Genomic DNA, 21724 nt, shown 5'->3' on the forward strand with positions numbered 1-21724 from the left:
AGAGAACTGAATCTCCACATCCAAAGGAATGAAAGAGGATCCCAACCTCTCACCTTACACAAAAATTAACTCAAGTTATATCAACGACTCAAACATTAGAATAAGACCATAAAACTTTTAGGAAAAAAATGTAGAGAACCATCTTAAAGATCTTCTGGTAGCAAGGAGTTTCCTAGACCTTACACTCAAAGCACTAGAAATGAAGAAATAAATGAATAAATGGGATCTCCTCAAAACTGAATACTTTTGCATGTCAAAGGACTTTGTCAGAAAAATTAAGAGAAGCCTACACAATAAGAGATAATATTTGAGAACCACATATCAGATAAGGGTTCCATGTACAGAATATACAAAAAGATCCTACAACTCAAAAATAAAAAGACAAACAACCCAACTTAATAATGGGCAAAAGACATGGATAGACTACTTAAAGAGGAAATACAAATCACTCAAAAGTATATGAAAAGATACTCAAATTCACTAGCTATTAGGGAAAGGTGATAAAGGTCCTTGAGGACTAGATTATGACATAGAGCTGAAAAATTGATGTATGCCTGAAGTGAGATAGTGAAGGTATATTGCTGGCCTTGCCAACTGAAATCAAACTATTTCTGGTGGTTTTTACTAACAGGTTGTACCAGTTTGAATCTGTTGTGTACCCCAGAAAAGCCATGCTCTTTAATCCTCATTCAATATTGCTTCCATGGAGATGTGACCCACCCAATTGTGAGGGTAACTTTTGATTAGGTGGTTTCCATGGAAATGTGTCTCTACCCATTCAAGGTGGGGTTGCTTACTGGAGCCCTTTAAGAGGGAGCCATTTTGGAAAAAGCTTAGAACTAACAGCACCCACACAACCAGAGATCTTTGAAGATGCAGAAGGAAAACACCCCTGAGAAAGCCTTATGAAATGAGGAAAGAAAGCTAGCAGACATCACCATGTGCCATTCCAGCTGAGAGAGAAATCTGAAACTTCATTGGCCCTTTCTTTGGAGTTAAGGTATCTTTCCCTGAAGCCTTAGTTTGGACATTTTTAGAGCCTTAGAACTATAAACTCGCAACTTAATAAATTCCCTTTTAAAAAGCTGCTCCATTTCTGGTATATTGCATTCTGGCAGCTTAAAAACTAAAACACAGATATTACAAAAAAAAAAATTTACTAGATCAATAGCTAAATACCAGCTACCAGGGGATGTACTGATTTACTCAAGCAATGATACCACAGTAGAACAGCAGCTGCAATTGGAATCACTCTCTAGTTAAATTTATGATAGTCCTCTTCCATCCTCCAAGATCCACTTGTTTTCTGCATAGACCAAATAGGAGAGTTGAACGGAGATGTGGTGTGAATCAACCTTTTTTCCTTCAAATGCTTCAAGTTCTTGATGGTAGCACTAATCTCAACAATGTCTTCAGGAATGTGATACTGCTTTTGGCTTACTATTATGCTAGGTAGAGGCAGTTCTAGTGGCTTCCACTTGGTCTTTCCTACAATAATAGCCCTCACTCCAGGTTAGGCAACCAATGTGGGAATTCTGCCAATTATGTCTATTACAATAATGCAATCCAGAACTGGAGAAATAACCACAGAATTGGTTCAGGGATCCACTTTATCCACTATAAAACAGACCTGAGCTAAAACTCCATTGATCACCTGACTTCCACAAGCCCCTGCTCTGAGTAGTGGACCAAGTGACATTTTGGGCCTCCTGGAATTAATGTCAATTTAGAGCAAGTGTCTAAAAATCCCTAAAATATCTAATCATTTCATTTTCCCTAAAGCTCAATTGCTCTGATAAAAGGCTATAGGTCTTTCGGGGAAAGTTAGAAGAAAGACAAACAGTATAAATTTTTGACAGTATAGCAATCTTTTCCCAAAGAGAACGGATCTTCACTTAGGAGTTCTGGGTCTTTAAACATCATGCCAGGTCAGTTCTGGCATTTTAAGTTCATTTATTGTAGACTACCTTTTGGTCCATACTTCAGCCAACCAACTGAACAAACTGTTAGAGCCCTTTCTAACCCTTCGAGCTACAACATTGAATCCAGAGTCTCTGCTTAGTGGGGCCATACCAATAAATTCAGTCTGATCCAACTTTGTGTTCCTTCTTCCATTATCCAACACCCTTAATACCCTCAAATATTCTCCCTGATTTCTGTCTGTAAAAATTGGAAGACTCATACAATTCTTTTGGAGTGCAGTGCACCTCTTCAGGGGTCACACCTTGGACCTCTCCTTTTGGGATCTGGTGTGACTTCAGCCTAATTTTAAGTCTGGAAGAAAAGAGGGTGGTTGAGGTGAGTCATGAGCAGAATTAGTAGTGTCTTACAAGCCAGTTATCGCTGGGCATTCCATTACAGTTTCATCTGGTGAAATAGGGAAGCAAATAGCTAATGTTCTGACTGCTCCCAGAACAAAACCAAAATCTCAAAATCTATATTAGTCAGGGTTCTTCAGAGAAACAGAACTAGGGTTTCTGTATAGCCTGTATCCTGTTTTGACAGGATACAGCTAAATATACACATTTACATATTATATTTTGAGTTGAAAATAAATATATTAAGAAATTTATTATAGGAATTGGCTTTCATGACCATGAGGACTGGTAAGTCCAAATTCTGTGGAGCAGGCCACAAGTGAAGACCTGATGAAGGTGACAAGAAATTCCCCAGGAGAAGCTGACTATCTGGAGTAGAGATAGAAATTCTTCTTTCTCACTGCTAAACTCCTCAGTTCTCCCTTTGGATAAGGAGACTCGTTTCCTTGCTGAAGGCAATCTTCTTTGTTGACTATAGATTTAGATTCAGTCAGCTGACTAATGATTTGGATCCATCTGCAAAATACCCTTACAGTAACAATCAGGCCAGTGCTTGCTTGATCCCAAACAACTGGACACCATAGCCTGGCCAAGATGACCCATGAACTTAACCAACCCAGGACATGCTCCACCCAGATCTCATATCACAGTGGGAAGTGTGGCTGCAAAGTGAGGAAACTGTGAGTGATAATGAAATGATATAACTGGAAATATGATGAAATGTTTGGAAACAGAAGCTCTGGGTGTGGTATTAATTCTGGAAAAGGAAACATCTGGAAGTGGTCAGGAAGGCGAAAATGAAAACTCCAGAGGCTAATTTGGCCTGAACCTAGTCTCTCCCCTAGAGAACCCAATTTGCCAGAGGTAGAGGGCTCTGGGTATATATGCAGGCTCAGGAATGCTTTGGCCAAATCAGAATTCAGTCATTACATTGCACTTTGACATCTCAGTTAGCCACCCAGCAAAATTAAACCACCTCACAAGCCAATCAGATTGGGCCTAAGGTAAATCAGAATGCAGGGGTAAAGAGGACACTGTCTTTATTTTTAAACTTCACTACTCTATGAGACCAAAGGAAAAGGGGGTTATTTTACCCAAAATCTAAATTTTCTGTAGTGCATAATCTAATTCAACATGTCTGGATAGATGATTTAAACAATTCAAACACAGGGAGCCCAGAATAAGAATCAGGGCCTTTAATCCTGTGTAGCTTAATGTAATGCCTGGATACTTCCAAGAGTATATTGAGCAAATAATTTAAAAGATTTGGCAAAGTCCCTTGAGGAATGGAAGAAAAAATATGGAACTACTAAGCTTTACCACCAGGGAAACCACTAATATTGTCTCAAACATTAGAGACTCCCAAGTCAATGGGCCAAGTCCTTGCTCTTGAGGCTTGCTCTTGTGAAGCTGACGTATGTAGCAGAGAAGCTTAGCCTACCTATAGTTATGCCTAAGAGTTACTTCCAGAGGACCTCTTTTGTTGCTCAGATGTGGCCTCTCTCTCTCTAAGCCCAACTTGGCAAGTGAAATCATTACCCTCCCCTTTATGTGAGACATGGCATCCACAGGTGAAAGTCTCCCTGGCTGCGTGGGATATGACTCCCAAGGAAAGCCTGGCCTGGCACTATGGAATCGACAATACCTTCCTGACCAAAACGTATTACAAAAGAATTGTAAGAAATAAGGTATCAGTGGCTTAGAGAGCTCAAATAGAGTGGAAAAGCTGCTCTGGAGGCTACTCATATGCAATCTTCAACTACTTACCATGGTTTGCCAAACCTCAACCAAAACCATTCCTTCCAACCCTAAAGAACACCTAGGGCTTTATCTGAGATTCTACAAGGGTTCCATGCACTATGCTTACTTTCCAGAAACCTGCAACTTTCAGATGGGTTCATAGGCCAGATAAGTCCTGAAACCCAGTGGGCCCAGCCTCTCCAGAACATCAACTAATCCCATCCCCCATCCCATATCATTAATAGCACTTTGATGTTAGAACATGAAAAAGTTAGAATGGGCATACCTCAAATACCCCTAAAGATTTGGAGAAAAATCAAATAGAAGGTAGAGTTACTATAACAGAGAAGATAGGATTTAACAAACAAGTATGATTGCTGAATCATTATGTTGCTATTTCTTTTGGTCTCCAGTGTCTTGGAGCAGCCAGAAGGAAAAACCTAAAATTGTGGAACTGTAACACATACCAAACTCTGAAATCTGTCCTACAACTAATTGTTGTGATATGCTTTGAAATTTATTGCTTTTTTTGGTATATATGTTATTTTTCACAATTAAAAATAAATAAATGAAATTAAAAAAATTAAACTACTTCCATAGTTCAGAGAGTGTGTGTACCACACCTTTAAACGGGGCAGAAGCAGAATTTGGACTAGAAGCCAGGCCTGTTTCCACCTGAACAGGCATTTCTGCCTGTGACCTATGGTAGGAAATGCATTTTACCTACAGCCCCATTGCATATATACACATACCTGATAGGAAAATTTTAGAAAATAATAATTACCTGAACCACCCACAATACACTCAGATATTCTTATTCTATTCTGTTTCATACTTTTTAAATGCTGAACATGACCCAATAACTGACATCCCAACCCGCTTCTGGGTGGCAAGCCACAGTTTGAAATACTTCCCTTGAGTATATCCAGAAATGAAGGGTATAGACAGTAGTTCTGGTCTTTTCCCCAGAAATGTGCCTTTTTTATCAGCCTCTGTATCCCACTCAAAGTCAGAATTCAGGGCTGCATGGATTGCTGGAATGCGTCAAAGGAACCTCTAAAATTCTATAAGGTGAGGGCAGTTCCATTTGGTTTAGATAATGGGGTGTCCTGCCTCCTATTCCTGTGACTCAAATCAGGTATTGCCAACACTTTCACATCTTTTTTTTGGTCACATCCCCATACAACCTCTATGGTGTATTATTGTATGAAATTTTCTCTAAATCAACTCATTTTTTACACTTACTCTAGCCTGTCTTATGGAGCAATTTTGGTAAAAGTCACAGGTTTGGTGTGCTGGCTATATATTCCCTAATGCAAAATAAAATAAAAACATAACTATGAAACAAGCTTATCCGTTTCATCCAGCCAGCAGTCTTCCCTATCCAAGCTCCTTTCACGGAGCAGGAGGAGGGAGGGTTATGTCAGCCTCTGCACAACTTGAGCTCTCTCCTAGCCCCTAGAAAGACTTCACCTTTCTGTCTACCTCTCCAATGATAATCAGCATCACCATTATGGCTCACAGCATGTAAGCTCATTTAATCTTCACACCAACTCTTTGAAGTGTTACCATCACCCCATCTTTTACAGATGTGGAAATTCAGGCGTAGAAAGACCAGGGAGACTTGCCCAAAGTCTTACAGCTAGAAAGTGATGAAGCCATGTTTTGAATCCAGGCTGTCCAAAACCATGCCTCTGTGCCTCCAGTGCTTTACTGTCCCTTCTGAAGCTGACCCTTCCCCAATCTCAGCCCTAGTATTGTATCTTACAGGACAAGTTCTTGGACTGCCAAGCCACAGGAGTACTCTTTGGTCTCAACAGTACTCTCCAATTGCCTGATCAATTCACTTGGAGATTAATCATAAACTCCTTGGAACTGTTGCTTCTATCAGGCTGGGGGCTCCTTGAAGGGAAGGCTGTATCTTATTCCTTTGTGTTTCTTTGTATCTATCAGCCTGTCTCAGGCACTGGAGGCCTTCGGTAAGTGTCTATTGAACCCTCTATTTTTGCCTTGTTGTTTAACAAAGACCCAGAACTTTCTGTCAGTTATTTCACAGATTGGGAGTCCTGGGAATTGCCAGCAGGCAAATGGTGAGTTGGAGATGTCAGAGTAAAAAAACATCTCAACCTGTGGTCCACAGAACCTCGAAGAACCCACAGCTAGTATACAGGAGGTCTATGAGCTTAGATGAAAACCAGATTACATCCTTACTTTCACTAACATCTGAGGAAAATTCAGCATTTTCTTCTATTAGAATGTGGGCAACAAACCACAGTAATACTAGCAGGACCCATGATGTTGTCACCAATAAAACCCCTGATAGTTTCATTTCACATCACCCCTCAAAACAGAGATCTCAGTATATTATTGACCCTCATCACGTTCTTGAAATTCCAGTTGTTTCCAGACTCGTTGCTAGATCTTGTATTTAACATATTAATAAAGCAGTACATAGATAGTATACACTATATGACAATTAAAACAAATATTAATAACTATGTTTCAATAGGACTGACATTCTTTGTAATCATATATTTTATTTCATGCATTTTAAAACATTATTCTGAGGTGGGACCAAAGGCGTCACTATACTGGAAGGGAAGCCACGGCACCAAAAAGGCAAGAATTGTACTGAGAAATGTGGTTTAGAGCAGGGCTTAAGAGGCAGACAGTCCTGAGTTCAAACCTTAGTTCTGCCATTTACAAGCCAAATTGCCCAATCTCTAGTGGAGTCCAGTTCCCTCGCCTGTACAATGGTGACTACTACCCACCTCCCTAGATTAACATCTAGAACATGAATAAAGGTGATGCCCAAACCCAGCCTCGACTGTCTGGCGAGGCAAATAAAGACCGAGGATAGTGGAACCCTCAGCTGGGGCATGGCCCACCTTTCCCTGGGCTTCTGTTAGGTCATTTGCGCCCTTCGGCCTGGATAAGCTTAACTCGCTGAAGTGGGGCAGAAAGGCTGACCTTAGATCAATTCTAGATACTCTCCTATTTCTGAGCCCAGAAGCTGCACTCCCACTCCCAAAAGACTGGCGCAATCAGAGAAGCTCCCAAAAGAGGCCTGACCTGTTCACTATATAAAGCCTTGATAGACATTTCCATATTTGTCCACTGGGTGGGGCTGGTTTACACTCAATGTCAGCCTAACGAGAGCAAAGCCAGAACCTAACTCAGCTTTTGAGCCACACACTCAAGAAATTCACAAACCTATCAGATCCAACACCTCCCCACCCCACTTTCTTTTTTTTTTTCCCCCAAACTGAGTCTGATATACAGAAAAGTGACCCCTCACCCCCACCCTTGTGCCTCTTTCCACTCACTACCACTCCATGAATATGGAACTTTCCTGACTTCTAACATCATAGGCTAGTTTTTGCCTGTGTTTATGTTTTATTTTAAATAATGTAACATAGACTATGTTCCCTCGTGTGTGGTTCCTTTTGTTTAACATAAGGTTTGTGAGATTATGTGAGGTTGTAGTTCATTCATTTTCATTGCTGTGTAGAGTCCATGGGATGAATATACAATAATTTATTTGTCCATACATCTGTCAATTCAGCATTTGCGTGGTTTCCAATTTGGGGTTTGTTTTGTAGTGCTTCATGGATGATGGGATAAAGGGAGGGAGCACCTGGGCTTTTTTTTTTTTTTTTTCATGGGCAGGCACTGGGAATTGAACCCAGGCCCTCTGGCATGGCAGGCAGGCACTCTGCCTGCTGAGCCACCATGGCCCACCCCACCTGGGCTTTCTTTTCAGCTTATCCAGATATGAAGCCAAAAAGGAAAAAGGGAGTGATAGAGCTAACATGCTGTCAGTGGTCAAACATTGGAAGTGGCGTCAGACTGTTTATTACAGGTCTATTACAAGTAGTACTGCTATGGACACTCTTGGACAAACCTTCTGGCAGACATTTTATGCAATTCTGTTGGGTATGTACCTAGAAGTGCAGTTACTGAGTTATATAGTCAACTTTAGTAAATACTGCCAGTTCTCCAGAGATTGTACCAAACTAAACTCCCTCCAACAACATTTTTTTTGTTTGATTATCCAATCTGCAGTTGAGGGACATTTTTTCCATTTTTTGGTGATTACAAATAAACTGTTATAAACATTCACATGCAGGTGTTCATATGAACATAGGTTTTAATTGCAAATAAGTCAATATCTAGGAATGGAATAGCTAGGTTGTATGGTAAATGCATGCTTACTTTTTAAAAGAAACCAACCAGACCGTTTTCCAAAATTGGCAACACCATTTTTCATTTCCACTGGCAAAGTGGGTAAATTCCAATTGCTTAGCACCCTCCTTAATACTTGATATAGTCAGTCTGTTTACTTTTAGCCATCCTAATAGGTATGAAATGATACATCATTCGGTTTTAATTTGCATTTCCCACAAAACTAATACTGTTTATCATATTTTCATGTGCTTATTTTTCATATACCATCTTTAGTGAAGTGTCTTTTTTAATCTTTCATCCATTTTTTTAATTGGGCTGTGTGTTTTCTTACTATTGAGTTTTAAGAGTTCTTTATATATCCTGGATACAAGTTCTTTCTCAGATATATGATTTGCAAATATTTCCTCCCAGTTTGTGACTTTTTTTTTCATTGCCTTAACAGTGTCTTTTGAAGAGCAGAAATTCTTTTTTTTTACATTTTATTTATTTATTTATTTTTTAAACATAACAACATATAAACACGAACATTCTTACCATATGACCATTCCATTCTTGGTATATAATCAATAATTCACAATATCATCACATAGTTGTATAGTCATCACCATGATCATTTCTTAGAATATTTGCATCAATTCATAAAAAGAAATAAAAAGAAAAAACTCATTCATACCATACTCCTTATCCCTCCCTCTCATTGATTGCTAGTATTTCCATCTACCCAATATATATTAGCCTTTGTTTCCTCTATTTTTTTCTATACCCCTTACCACTTCCTTTCATTGATCACTAGCATTTCAATCTACTAAATTTATTTTAACATTTGTTCCCATTATTTATTTATTTTTAATCCATATGTTTTACTCATCTGTCCATACTGTAGATAAAAGGAGCATCAGACACAAGGTGTTCACAATCACACGGTCACATTGCGAAAGCTGTATCATTATACAATCATCTTCAAGAAACAGGGCTACTGGAACACAGCTCTACATTTTCAGGCACTTTCCTCCAGCCTCCCAATATACCCTAACTAAAAAGGTGATATCTATATAATGCGTAAGAATAACCTCCAGGATAACCTCTTGACTCTGTTTGAAATCTCTCATCCATTGACATTTTATTTTGTCTTATTTCTCTCTTCTCCCTTTTGGCCTAGAAAGTTTTCTCATTTCCTTGATGCTGAGTCCCTGTTTATTCTAGGATTTCTGTCCCACTTTAGAGCAGAAATTCTTAATTTTGATAAAGTCCAAATAATTTTATTTTATGGATTGTGCTTTTGGTGTTTTATTTAAGAAATATTTTCTTACCCCAAGGTCATGAAGTTTTCTCCTAGAAGTTTTATAATTTTACATTTAGTCCCATGATCAATGAACCCATACTAGCAAACTTCAGAAAGGGGTTCTGATTACATACGTTTTGAAATAATTCATAACTTCTGTCCAATAAACATTGAAGATATATAAGGAAGGTCATAGTTTCTGTACTGAGAAGCAAACGTTAAGAATTTCTGCTAATTCAGAGTTTAACTTTTAGAATAAATGACATGAAGTTCTGGGGATGATGGGGGCTGTTTTCCTTTCTGTACACTCCCTTTATAGATGTGCCTTCTACAGTGTATATTTAGTAGACTATAAGCATGCTTTTCCAATCTTCAGATAATTCCACACAGTCTTGGCTTTGTTTCCCTACCCCTCAGTGGATCATTGATCTCTCAATGAATTAAGAGTTGGGAGGGAGGTTTACTATAACATGACAAGCAAGTCCTAATTGGCAAAGCAAATATATGAAGAGTGTACTTTGCAATTAGGATAATTTTAATTAATAACTTTTAATAATTGTCCACCTCTGTCCAGGATCCATCTGAACCAATTGAAGGGTTATTCCCCTCTTATGAAAAAGAGTACCTGGGATATCTCTTTAATTTTACCAATATTCTTTTCTATCCGCCTTGAGCCCATTATGAGTTCATGAGTCATTTATTTTTCCTTTTCAGAGGCAAGAGATGATCCTCAGTTTGTGGAGCCCTTATAGCCATCCCTAGTAGCATTAGACCAGTAAACTTTATTCTAGAATCCTAAGAAGATTTACAATAAGGCCTCTCAAGTTCAAAAATTCCAGTTCCAACATTTAAAGGTAGAACAGGGGCATAAAACTAAGTGTTCCTAAAGGTGAGAAGTTCTCTACATCCCAAAGCAGCTGAACAACATTCAGGCTTTGTCAGGCAGGATCCATGTCACAGGTATTGACAGGATGGGGGAAATTTTTATGGGTCTTGCACATTGTGTCCCAAAGTTGGCATATGTAGCAATAAGAAAACTGTAAGGAAGATGCTAAAGCCAGATATATAGAAGCTATTGTGTGGTCATGCATCACCACCAAAAGACACTGAAGGAGAGAGACATGGTGGGAAGGGGTGGGGAAGGAGGACCTTCTTAGTAGACAGCAGTAAACTTCAGTGGTAAGCAAGGTGAGGACTTAAGGATCTTACAGTATTAGCTCAGCAGTCTCCCATTTCACATACTAGCCCTGAGGTTATTAATCCAGCATCTCTGCACAGTGCTATGAAACTTCTTTGTGGTCTTCATTCAGTTTGTCTTGAATGCCATACAGTAACACTTTCTAGGCTAAAGTAGCCACAAGGCTTTGGTGGTCTTTACGAATTGTATCCAGGCTCTTAGTATTTGATGTGATTGTGCCTTGTCATTCTTGTATCCCCAAGGATGGTCTAGCACCCCCATGCAGTTATTGGGAGGGCCAAGAGAACATCATAGGGTCCTTTCCATCTGGGCATCATTCTTGGAATTCCTTTTCATAGAACTTGTATCCCACTGGAACAAGTGTGTGTTATATGAAATCTAGGGTGACTTGGCCAGCCCGGGCTGCAAGGACACAAATGAGTACTTGCCAAGAAGAAAGCAACATACAAATAAGAAACCTCTCAGAATTGGAGAGGGACAAACAGAACAGTTTCCTTTATGATCTTACCTGAAGCCACAAAGCCTATCTGAAAAAACAAAAAAACAAAAACACAGCCCAGAGACAACAGAAACCTCCTCACCAGCAGTGAGGCACAAGGGAGGAGGACTCCCAAGTAAGACATTAAAGGATCTCACCAGGTATGCACTTGGATTACACTTCCCTTCATATTGGAGGCTTATCAGCCAGAAGCCAGAGACCGAAACACTCCAATTCCTTCCACATTGAAATTTGATACCTGGATACAAATTAAGACCCCTCTCCACAACTGCCTTGTGTGGTCACTGCAAGAAGAGAGGCCTTTAGTCATTTAAGGAGAGAAGATGAGACCTCAACTCATTCAGTAGGAGACAGAAATAGGGACCTTGTAAATAACAAACTTCACAAGAACTATTTGAAAGAGGGTAATGAAAAGAAAATTTGATAAGAGATTTTATATTAGTAACATAAAATTTACTAACTTAATGTTTAGTAAAATATTAGAGAGCTATGAAAGGGTCACAATGTTTGTAAATTCAGAGTTTAAAATTTAGAATATGTGACCTGAAACTATGGATTGTGGAGGCTGATTTCCACTTGAGGATAGAGTCATGGAGGATAACTTCTACTCCCAACCTCCTCCTGCCTCTACACACATTCCCTGGAGCACTTACAGGTCCCAGAACAGACCCTTCAAGTCACCCCCTATCCCTTCTGCCTCTTAGTTGGAGCAACCAGCAGAAAACTAAAAGAGTAAGGCCTCAACAGCTGAGGAAGAGAGTGCATGGAGCTGGTAGTCTGGAAGCCCCTCTGCTGGTCCCAATTCTGAAATTGACTTGTTCTAGAATAAAGGCAAGTCCCTTCTCCCCTCTAGGCCTCACAACCTCTATAAAATTAGAGTTGGTCCAACTTCAGGGACCTATCAGAAAAATGTGAAGGATAAGAAAGCTAAAGGAGGTAGTAATTTTGGAAAAGGTGAAGAGAAAGCAGCAAATGTAGTCCTTACCCTGATCTCCTGGTAATAGTATTGGGGAAGGTGACTCACTCTGCTCCCCCCACCCCTGCTGCCAGAATTGTTCATCATTCCTGGTCCACCACTCCCATTTTCTCCCTGACCTCCTTGGAAAGAGAATTTCTGATAATTCTTGGGTGGATTGCCTTAGTCATCAACTCAATCAGGGCTATTGCCTAGAGCAAAAAGAGTCATGTGGGTGATTTATTTGTACCTTATGAACTAATTCTCTTGTTTGAAAATTCTAAGAGTTCTGACACACCTTTGTAGATACATAACTAGCAATTTTCCCGTGCCTTGACTCTACCAAAGCCCATGTTACAGCCTTCTGAATACTTTGTATTGATCAAATAGTCTACCTTCCACATTCTAACTGCAGTGGCCCTCTTGTAAACCCTCATCTCCACTTCTTCTCTCCCTTCAAATCACCCATTCTTAAACCCTACTCAATTCCATTCTCTACCAGAAGATTTGCTCTGTCCCTTCTCTAATTCTCTAATTCTTCCAACATCAGATGCCTTGGTATTCTTCTTCTTTTATTTACCCTCAACTGGCTGTCAATAAACATTTGACCATGGTGATATCATTTAGACCATTATTATATACAAATTTGGGCCATCTCTTGTATTACTCACCTATTTGTTACTTACTGTACATCATTGAAATAGCAGATATTGTACCTTATAATTTAACTCTACTTTCTAATACAACTCTATTTTCAGAGGTTACCAGAGAAGAGTTTACATCCTGGCTTGAATATCTTCAGCATACTGTATTCCTGACAAGAAACCCCAAGAATCCCCTCATTAGTCCCAGAACTCATCAGTCTTTGTTGTGAATTAGAGATAAGAAAATGAACTTAGATCTTAACTGGCATGTAGGGTGAATGTGCCTCTCTAAACCTCATACCCTCAGACCATCCTAGAATTAAAAATATAAGAAGGCTTAGGTAGGACATGTGCCTCAGAACAATTCTTTTTGGTTCCCCCAGAAGCAGCCTTCTCAGGATGAACTTGATCCAACATTTCTTACCTGAAATAATAGGCAATGTAGGCATCCTTTGACCTATTTCACTGTGGTTAGAGTTTATGATTACAACTTTTGCTTTTCCCTGTTGAATTTATACAAACTCTACTGAGCATATAGTTTTTTATGGGGAAGATTGAAGGGTAGATGGTAGCTAAAAGGCAATTCAATTTTCTGACACTGCCCAAAGTTGGCAAACAACCATCATAAAGTCCTGGGTGGGAAGGGCTGGGGCTCTTCCATGTGGGTGAGAGTGTCCAAGCAGAGGTTGGCTGACCAGCTATCAGAGAGGTCAGCAGGCGTTTTATAGTCCTTCCAACTCATATGGGTGGAGAGAAACAAAGTGACAGGTCCAAAGTCCTAGAGCTCTCATTTTGGCAGTTGGTCAAATCCTGTCTTAAAGAATTCTTGTGTCGATACCTTGTTTTCTTAATTAAGCTTTAGCTTCTCCAGATATACAGAACACTGCCTTTCTTCTCTTAAACAGTATCCAGCCTAGGGCTTAACATTTAAGAGGTGATCAATAATGACCACATGCTTTCATTATTTTGATGGCATGCTTTAAAGTTACTGCTAGAAATAAAGTTTCAGGGATATGGGGTTATGATTAAGACATAGTCCCTACTTAAAAGAATCCCATGAAAGAAACTCATGACATCAGAATTATGAAAGACTGAGTTATAATAAAGGTTATTAAAAAGGTATGGGTCTTGAAAGAATGATGGAAGTTCAAGTAAGGAAATTACGCATCTTAGCAGGAGAGAGGGATTGAGGGAAATCTGGAAGAAGAAATTCTTTGGAGCTGGGACTCAAAGGATGAATAAGGTTTTACCAGGTGAAAAATGAACACCTAAAAACTTAGATAAGTATGGCCTTCCAGCCAACAACAGCAAAATACAAATCTTTGCAAATGCATATGTAGCATTCTCCAAGCAAAACTTGTGTTAGGCCATAAAACAAGTCTCAATAAATATAAAGGATTTAAATCATACAAAGTATGTCCTTCAACAAGAATAGAATGAAGTTAGGAATCACTAACAGAAGGAAATTTGGAAAATTCACAAAAATGGGGAAATTAAACAACACACTCCTAAACAACCAATGAGTCAAAAAAGAAATTACAAGTAAAATTAGAAAATACTTTGAGAAAAAACAAAAGTTGGTTCTCAGAAAAGATCAACAAAATCAACAAACCTTTAGCTAGATGGAAAGGAAAAAGAGAAAACTCAAATTACTAAAGTCAGAAATGAAAAACGGGGAATAATTACACAACAAAAAGGATTATAGGAAAAACTCTGAACAATTGTATAACACAAATTAGAGGATTTAGAGCTAATGGACACATTTCTAAAGAGATACAAACTATTAAAACTGCCTCAGGAAGAAAAAGAACAGAAAATCTGAATAAACCTATAACAAATAAGGGATGGAATTATTTGTTATGCCAAAAAAACAAACAAACAAACAAAAAGAAATAGTGCTTGTGTCAGTTTGAAACTATTATGTACCCTAGAAAAGCCATGTTTTAATTCTGATCCAATCTTGTGGGGACAGCTGTATCTTTACATCCTGATTCCAATATTGTTGGGTGGAAACTGCTGATTAGATTATCTCCACAGCACACCCCCATGTGGGTGTGACCTTTTGATTCGATGGAGATGTGACTCCACCCATTCCAAGTGGGTCTTATTTTGTTTACTAGGGTCCTTTAAAGGGGAAACGTTTTGGAGAGAGTTCAGAGTTGACATGGATGCAGACGTCTGGAGAATAGTTGCTTCTGACAGAGACACAGATGTTTGGGGGTGACTGGAGTGCTGACAAGGAGTGCAGATACCTGGTCATGAGCAGAGCCCAACAGATGCCTGTCACATGCCTTCCCATATGACAGAGGTGTTCCAGACGTCATCAGCCTTTTTTGAGTGAGGTTAACCTCTTATTGGTGTCTTAATATGGACATTTTCACAGGCTTAGAACTATAAAGTTGTAACTTATTAAATTCCCTTTTTAAAAGCAATTCTATTTCTGGTATACTGCATTCTGGTAGTTTTAGCAAACTAAGACGGAGCCATATTGAAGGTGAATATGACTGAAAGGGGTTCTTTAGAAACATGTACCTCACTGATTAGCACAACAAATATAAGTTCTTGCATGAACTACTTCCAAGTATGACACTTGTACAAAGAGTTAATAATAGAAGGGTATATAAGAATAACTACTTATTACATGCTATGATCTATATTTAACAGGAATACATCACTACTACCACAATAATATTAAAATATTAAGGAGAAATAATTGGGGGAAGGGACAAGAGTTAAGGGGAATTGGGGATTTTCTTTTTGGTATGGGTGTGTCTATCTGTTATTTTTCTCTTTGGAGCAATAAGAATTGTCTAAAATTGAGAGCAATGATTGTACAACTCAGTGAGGACATTGTGAAACACTGATTGTTTAGTTTGGCTAGAATATGTGCTATTTGAATATGTCTCAACAAAACCTGCATATTCAAAATAAATAAACAAAAATATTCAAGTGCTAGAGAAAATGTGGAGAGAGAGAGGTACACCTATTCAGTGTTGGGAGGATAGCAGAATGGGGCAGACCCTTTGGAGGATAAGGTAGCGATCCACAGGAGGCTAAATACAGGGTCACCATATGATTAGATAATTCCATTACTGGGAATATACTCAAAAGAACTGAAAGCAGGGACTCAAATAGACATTTTCACACTGATGTTTATGGTGACAATAATCATGGTACTCAGTGGATAGAGATGGCTGAAGGGTACATTGACTGAGAAGCAGAAGGGCAAAATGTGGTGTAAACAAATGATGGAATATTTTGCGGTTATAGAAAGGAACAAAGTCCTGATGCATGCAACAAAGTGAATGAACTATGAGAACATTATGTCAAGCAAAGTAAGCCAGAAACAAAAGACAAATACTGTATGACCTCTTTTAGAAAATACTTATAAGAAAATTTGGGCCTAGATGTAAGGTCTTACAGCAGTCACATTTATTCCTGAGCTTTTAGTGGTATTTCTAAATGCTGAGATGCCGTGCTATATGTGTATAACCTGGTATTTTCCTGGAACCCTGAGTACCTGTGTGACAACTAAGACTCAGAACTTGAGCTCTGCAGGTCTGAAAGTCCACATTCCTACATGCTGCAACTGCTAAAGAAGCCGATTAAGAGATCATGTTTCAATTACAAATAAGAATGAAGCCAACCTGGTCGAGACTAAGGTAAATCAGTTTATAGGGTAAAGGACAATATTGTCTGTATTTTAGAACTTCACCTACTATATGAGACCAAAGGAAGAGGGCTTTATGTTGTCCAAAACCTAAATTTTCTGTGGCATACAATCTGGCCAATTCAGTTAAACAACTTAGGAGCCTAGAATTGGGAACAAGGTCTTGCAATTCTGTATAGCTTAATGTAATTCCCAGATACACTCCAGAGTATGCTGGGCAGATAATTGAAAAGTATTGGCAATTTTTTGCAGCTAGAACACAGGTATCATGAAAACCATCGCTATATCTTAAGCCAAAATGGGAAAGGAAAAGTCTGTTATCACCACTGTCACTACTGGACATGTAGATTTGGGCAAGTCCATCACTACTGGCCACCTGATCTACAAATGTAGAGAAATTGACAAAAGAAACAACGAAAAATTTGAGAAGGAGGGTGTTGAAATCAGAAAGGAGTCCTTCAAGTATGCTTGGGTCTTCGATAAACTAAAAGCTGCGAGTGTGGTATTAGCATTGCTATCTCCCTATGGAAATTTGAGACCAGCAAATACTATATGATCACCATTGATGACCCAGGGCACAGAGACTTTATTAAAAACATGATTACAGGCACATCTCAGTCTGACTGTGCTGTATTGATTGTTTTTCTGGTGTTGGTGAATTTGAAGCTGGTATCTCCAAGAACGAGCAGACCTGTGAGCTTGCCTTTTAGCTTACACACTGGCAGTGAAACAACTAATAGTTGCATTAACAAAATGGATTCCACTGAGCCACCCTACAGCCAGAAGAGATATGTGGAAATCGTTAAGGAAGTCAGCACCTACATTAAGAAAATCAGCTACAGGTGGGAAGAAGGGGAGTGATCACCTGGCCGTGAAGGAAGGAAACCAATTTGCAAAATAACCATATCAAGATAATCAAATGTCCCAAACACAACAGAAAATCACAAAGCACATGAAGATCAAGCAGAAAGGGCCCAGCCAAACAACCAATCAAAATTCCAGAGTGGACACAGAATATGGAACAACTACTCAAGGATATTTATAAAGAAATAGGGGATGTTAGGAAGACACTAGAAAAGCATAAAGGAGAATCAGGAAGTTAAATAGAAAAATAGCAGATTTCACAGAAATGAAAGATATAGTAGACCAAATTAAAAATATACTGGAGATACACAATAGCAGATTCAAAGAAGCAGAAGGAAGAATAAATGAGCTAGAAGATAGAACAATTGAACTAGAGCACACAAAAGGACAAATGGCAAGAAAGATGGAAAAAATGCAACTGGATCTTAGGAAAATGATGGACAACAAGAGGCACACAAATATGAAGATCACTGGTTCCCAGAAGAAGAAGAGAAAAGTAAAGGGTTGGGAAAGTTAGTTGAAGATAGAATCAGAGAAAATTTTTTAGCCCTTATAAAAAACATGAATACGCAACTCAAAGAGGGCCAGAGAACCCTAAATGGAGCAAATCTGAATAGGCCTGCTCCAAGACACATACTAATCAGACTGTCAGGTGTTGAAGAGAAATAGAAAGTCCTGAAAGCAGTAGAAGAGCAACATACTACATACAAGGGAAAACACATAAGACTGACTTCAGACTACTCAAAAGGCACCAAGAAGCAAGAAAGCAGTGTTATGATATATTTAAGATCCTGAATGAGAAAGGCTTTCAACCACGAATTCTTTATCCAGCCAAGTTATCCTTCAAAATTGAGGGAGAGATTAAAGTCTTCAAAGACAAATAAAAGTGAGAGAACCAGTCAACAAGAGACTAGCCCTACAAGAAATATTAAAGGGAGCCCTGTCAGCTGATAAAAAAAAAACCGAAAACAGGATACGGAGGTCTGGAAGAGAGCAAGGAATTGAAGGATATGAGTAATGGTAATTTAAAGGGAAAAAAGAGAGAGAAGGAAAATAATACATAGATCTGACAAATTAAAACTAAAGGACAAAGTGGTAGAGTCAAAAACCACTTTAACAATAATTACTTTGAATGTTAATGGACTAAACACCCCAATAAAAGATACAGACTGGCAGAATGGATTAAAAAAACATAATTCATCTATATGCTCTTTACAAGAGAGGCATCTTAGACTCAAGGACACAGTTAGATTGAAAGTGAAAGGATGGAAAAAGATCTATGCAAGCTGTAACCAAAAGTAAGCAGAAGTAGCCATATGAATATCAGACAAAATAGACTTTAAATGCAAAGACATCATAAGAGACAACGAAGGACAACTACATACTAATAAAAAGGACTATTCACTGGGAATAAATAACAATCGTAAATGTGTATGCTCCTAACCAAGGAGCTCCAAATTTCATGAGGCACATATTGGAAAAACTGAAGGGAGCGAAAGACATATCAACAGTAAGAGTGGGAGACTTCAATACACCACTCTCCACCATAGATAGAACAACCATACAGAGGATCAACAAGGATACAGAGAAACTAAACAATGGGATAACAGTGGTCGTACCATTTTACATTCCTACCAACAGTGGATAAGTATGCCTCTTTCTCCACATCCTCTCCAGCCCTTGTCATTTTCTCTTTAATTGATAATGGCCATTCTGGTGACTGTGTGATGATATCTCATTGTGGTCTTTTGCCCATTTTGTAATTGGGTTGTCTGACTTTATGTTGTTGAGTTGAACTATCTCATTATATATTCTGGATACTAGACCTTTATCTGATATATCATTTCCAAATGTTGTCTCCCATTGTGTAGGCTGTCTCTTTGCTTTTTTGACAAAGTTCTTTGATGCACAAAAGTGTTTAATTTTGAGGAGTTCCCATTTCTCAAGTGACTTGAACAGACACTTCTCAGAAGAGGAAATACAAATGGCCAAAAGGCACATGAAAACATGCTCAACTTCCCTGGCTATTAGGGAAATGCAAATCAAAACCACAATGAGATATCATCACACAGTCACCAGAATGGCCATTATCAATTAAAGAGAAAATGACAAGGGCTGGAGAGGATGTGGAGAAAGAGGCACACTTATCCACTGTTGGTAGGAATGTAAAATGGTACAACGACTGTGGAAGGCAGTTTGGCGGTTCCTCAGGAAGCTAAGTATAGAATTGCCATATGACCTGGCAATACCATTCCTAGGTATCTATTCAGAGGATATGAGAGCTGTAAGACAGAATAAAGTTATGAAGTATGTAACAACATGGATGGGCCTTAAGGATATTATGCTGAGTGAGATTAGCCAGAAACAAAAGGACAAATACTGTATGGTCTCACTGATATGAACTAACATTAATGAATGAACTTGGATAATTTCAGTTAAGAACAGAGGTCATCAGGAGATAGAAACAGGGTAGACATTGGGTAATTGGAACTGAAGGGATACAGACTGCGCAACGGGACTGATTGTAAAAATTCAGAAATGGATAGCATAATACTACCTAACTGTAATACAATAATGTTAGAAAACTGAATGAAGCGGAATATGAGAATGATAGAGGAGGCCTAGGGGCACAAATGAAATCAGAAGGAAAGATATACAACAAAAACTGAGATGGTATAATCTAGGAATGCCTAGAGTGCATAATGATAGTGACTAAATGTACAAATTTAAAAATGTTTTGCATGAGGAAGAACAAAGGAATGTCAATAATGCAGGGTGTTGAAAACAGATGGTAATTAATATTTTAAAACTTTAACTTATGTGTGAGACCAAAGCAAAAAATGTTTATTTGGTACAAAATTTATATTTTGACTAACGCATTTCCTAATATAACTTATGTGGACAGCTTAATTGAACACCAAGTACATGGAACCTTGAGTAGGGCATGAGATTTTGTAGGTTTGTCCAGAGTGATGCCTTGATAAATCCCAGAAGGATTTGAACAGTGAATAAAAAAGCATTTGCAAAGTCCCCTTGGGGGAATGGTGAGAAAAGGGGAAAATTCAGCTTCTCCAAGTGGAGAATTCTTGATATTCTCACAAGCAGTGGAAACAACCAAAGCAATAGGCTGAGCCCCCAATCTTGGGGGTTATTCATATGAACTTAATACCGCAAAGGGTAGGTCAAGCCTACTTAAAATTAGGCCTAAGTGTCACCCCCAAGAGAACCTCTTTTGTTGATCAGATGTGGCCTCTCTCTCTCAGCCAACATGACCAGCAAATTCACTGCCCTCCCCCTTTCTACATGGTTCATGACTCTAACGGGTGTGGACCTTCCTGGCAACGTGGAACAGAAATCCTAGAATGAGCTGGGACTCAGCACCAAGGCATTGAGAAAACCTCCTTTTTTTTTTTTTTTTTAGAAAAAACTAATGACATAGTCACTTTATTCAAAAAAATGAAATAAGTACATATTATATATCTTTTCATCTCCAGAGTTTAACATACATTGAGTAGCAAAAAAACAGCAGCAATAACAACAACAAAAACCAGGCTATTATCATATTACCTGAAGGCAGAGTTTGAATTAACTACATAAAACTTCCCCATTCCTTTTTTGTAGTCTTGAATACAGTTTTCATGAAATTAAATCAGTGCTTTGTAAACCTTGTGTGTGAGTGGCTAGAACCACTCAGTCCTCACTGACTGGATACAACATATGATATGCCACCGGGAAGACTGAGTGGAGTATATTTCAAACATTCTTGATGATAGCGAAATTGACTCCAAATCAGATGTGAATCCGATAAGGATAGAAAATGACAAGGGAGGACTAAACTTGGGAAACTTATTATTAGTGGCTGGGAAAGCCTAACAAAATTAATTCCTTTAAAAAGGGAAGAATTGTTTCCTGACCAATAATAGAAATTTTCTTCCTTAGTTATAAATATGTCTGTAAACTGTCAAACATATTATATGTGTACTCAACATCAAATTTAGGCACTTAACACAGCAAGCTTTTATTTGATTTTTGCTTTGATTCTGTCAGATTTTTGCTAAGAAAGAATAATTATGTTACTCATCAAAATAAACAAGTAAAAAAAAATTCAGCCCAAATAAAATTGATTAAACAAACCTCTTCTAAGTGGTTCTTTATTTTATTTTTATTTTTCTACTTTCTGTCTCTAGATTTGCCTATTTTAGATACTTTATATAAGTACAATTATACGATATTTGTCCTTTTGTGTCAGGCTTATTTTACTCAGCATACGTTTCCAAGTTTCCTGTTGTTGCATCTATCAGGACTTAATTCTTTGTATGGAATAATACTCCATGATATGTGTAAACCACATTTTGTTTGTCTGTTC

At 38.4% G+C, this 21724-nt stretch overlaps 2 protein-coding genes across 2 annotated transcripts in view; one reads left to right on the forward strand and one right to left on the reverse strand.

The window, feature by feature from the left end:
- The window catches only part of ACKR2 (atypical chemokine receptor 2), a 79581-nt gene that overhangs the window by 25264 nt on the left and 32593 nt on the right, over positions 1–21724 (reverse strand). The window lies entirely within an intron of this gene.
- HIGD1A (HIG1 hypoxia inducible domain family member 1A) overlaps positions 839–21724 on the forward strand; it is an 81119-nt gene continuing 60233 nt past the window's right edge. The window contains exon 1 of the mRNA XM_077129664.1: positions 839–1000. The gene's annotated coding sequence lies outside the window, so the exon portion shown is untranslated. The remainder of the gene's footprint in view (positions 1001–21724) is intronic.

The sequence above is a fragment of the Tamandua tetradactyla genome, chromosome 15, assembly GCF_023851605.1.
Source record: "Tamandua tetradactyla isolate mTamTet1 chromosome 15, mTamTet1.pri, whole genome shotgun sequence".
Classification (NCBI taxonomy): domain Eukaryota; kingdom Metazoa; phylum Chordata; class Mammalia; order Pilosa; family Myrmecophagidae; genus Tamandua; species Tamandua tetradactyla.